Consider the following 3315-nt stretch of genomic DNA (forward strand, 5'->3'; position numbering starts at 1 on the left):
GTATAACGTTTAACGTATAACGTATAAAATATAATGTATAACGTATAACGTATAACGTATAACGTATAACGTAGAACGTATAACGTATAACGTATAACGTATAACGGATAACGTGTAACGTATATCGTATATCGTATACCGTATAACGTACAACGTATAACGTATAACGTATACCGTATAACGTATAACGTGTAACGTATAACGTATAACGTATAGCGTATAACGTATAACGTATAACGTATAACGTATAACGTATAAAGTATAACGTATAACGTATAACGTATAACGTATAACGTATAACGTATAACGTAGAACGTATAACGTATAACGTATAACGTATAACGGATAACGTGTAACGTATATCGTATATCGTATACCGTATAACGTACAACGTATAACGTATAATGTATAACGTATAACATACAATGTATAACGCATATCCTAGAACTTATGCTGAATAACGTATAACGTATAGCGTACAACGGATAACGTATAACGTATAACGTATAACGTATAACGTATAACGTATAACGTGTAACGTATAACGTATAACGTATAACGTATAACGTATAACGTATAACGTATAACGTATAACGTATAACGTATAACGTATAACGTATAACGTATAACGTAATACGTATAACGTATAACGTATAACGTATAACGTATAACGTATAACGTATAACGTATAACGTATAACGTATAACGTATAACGTATAGCGTATAACGTATAACGTATAACGTATAACGTATAACGTATAACGTATAACGTATAACGTATAACGTATAACGTATAACGTATAACGTATAACGTATAACGTATAACGTATAACGTATAACGTATAACGTATAACGTAGAACGTATAATGTATAACGTATAACGTATAACGTATAACCTATAACGTATAACGTATAACCTATAACGTAATACATATAACGTATAACGTATAACGTATAACGTATTACGCATAACGTATAACGTATAACGTATAACGTATAACGTATACCGTATAACGTATAACGTGTAACGTATAACGTATAACGTATAGCGTATAACGTATATCGTATAACGTATAACGTTTAACGTATAACGTATAAAATATAATGTATAACGCATATCCTAGAACTTATGCTGAATAACGTATAACGTATAACGTATAACGTATAAGGTATAACGTATAACGTATAACGTATAACGTATAACGTATAACGTATAACGTATAACGTAATACGTATAACGTATAACGTATAACGTATAACGTATAACGTATAACGTATAACGTATAACGTATAACGTATAACGTATAACGTAATACGTATAACGTATAACGTATAACGTATAACGTATAATGTATAACGTATAACGTATAACCTATAACTAAAAACGTATAACGTATAACGTAATACGTATAACGTATAACGTATAACGTATAACGTATAACGTATAACGTATAACGTATAACGTATAACGTATAACGTATAACGTAATACGTATAACGTATAACGTATAACGTATAACGTATAACGTATAACGTATAACGTATAACGTATAACGTATAACGTAAACCGTATAACGTATAACGTATAACGTATAACGTATAACGTATAACGTATAACGTATAACGTATAACGTATAACGTATAACGTATAACGTATAACGTATAACGTAATACGTATAACGTATAACGTATAACGTATAACGTATAGCGTATAACGTATAACGTATAACGTATAGCGTATTACGTATAACCTATAACATATAACGTATAACGTATAACGTATAACGTATAACGTATAACGTATAACGTGTAACGTATAACGTATAACGTATAACGTATAACGTATAACGTAATACGTATAACGAATAACGTATAACGTATAACGTGTAATGTATAACGTATAACGTATAACCTATAACTAATAACGTATAACGTATAACGTAATACGTATAACGTATAACGTGTAACGTATAACGTATAACGTATAACGTATAACGTATAACGTATAACGTAATACGTATAACGTATAACGTATAACGTATAACGTATAACGTATAACGTATAACGTATAACGTATAACGTATAACGTATAACGTATAACGTATAACGTATAACGTATAACGTATAACGTATAACGTATAACGTATAACGTAATACGTATAACGGATAACGTATAACGTATAACGTATAACGTATAACGTATAACGTACAACGTATAACGTATAACGTATAACGTATAACGTATAACGTAATACGTATAACGTATAACGTATAACGTATAACGTATAACGTATAACGTACAACGTATAACGTATAACGTATAACGTATAACGTATAACGTATAACGTATAACGTATAACGTATAAAGTGTAACGTATAACGTATAACGTATAACGTATAACGTATAACGTATAACGTAGAACGTATAACGTATAACGTATAACGTATAACGTATAACGTAATACGTATAACGTATAACGTATAACGTATAACGTATAACGTATAACGTATAACGTATAACGTATAACGTATAACGTATAACGTACAACGTATAACGTATAACGTATAACGTATAACGTATAACGTATAACGTATAACGTATAACGTATAAAGTATAACGTATAACGTATAACGTATAACGTATAACGTATAACGTATAACGTATAACGTATAACGTATAACGTATAACGTAATACGTATAACGTATAACGTATAACGTATAACGTATAATGTATAACGTATAACGTATAACCTATAACAAATAACGTATAACGTATAACGTATAACGTATAACGTATAACGTATAACGTATAACGTATAACGTATAACGTATAACGTATAACGTACAACGTATAACGTATAACGTATAACGTATAACGTATAACGTATAACGTATAACGTATAACGTATAAAGTATAACGTATAACGTATAACGTATAACGTATAACGTATAACGTATAACGTAGAACGTATAACGTATAACGTATAACGTATAACGTATAACGTATAACGTATAACGTATAACGTATAACATATAATCTATAACGCATATCCTAGAACTTATGCCGTATAACATATAACGTATAACGTATAACGTATAACGTATAACGTATAACGTATAACGTATAACGTATAACGTATAACGTATAACGTATAACGTATAACGTATAACGTATAACGTATAACGTATAACGTATAACGTATAACGTATAACGTATAACGTATAACGTATAACGTATAACGTATAACGTATAACGTATAACGTATAACGTATAACGTATAACGTATAACGTATAACGTATAACGTATAACGTAT

This window comes from Ptiloglossa arizonensis, unplaced genomic scaffold (assembly GCF_051014685.1).
Source record: "Ptiloglossa arizonensis isolate GNS036 unplaced genomic scaffold, iyPtiAriz1_principal scaffold0099, whole genome shotgun sequence".
Lineage (NCBI taxonomy): Eukaryota > Metazoa > Arthropoda > Insecta > Hymenoptera > Colletidae > Ptiloglossa > Ptiloglossa arizonensis.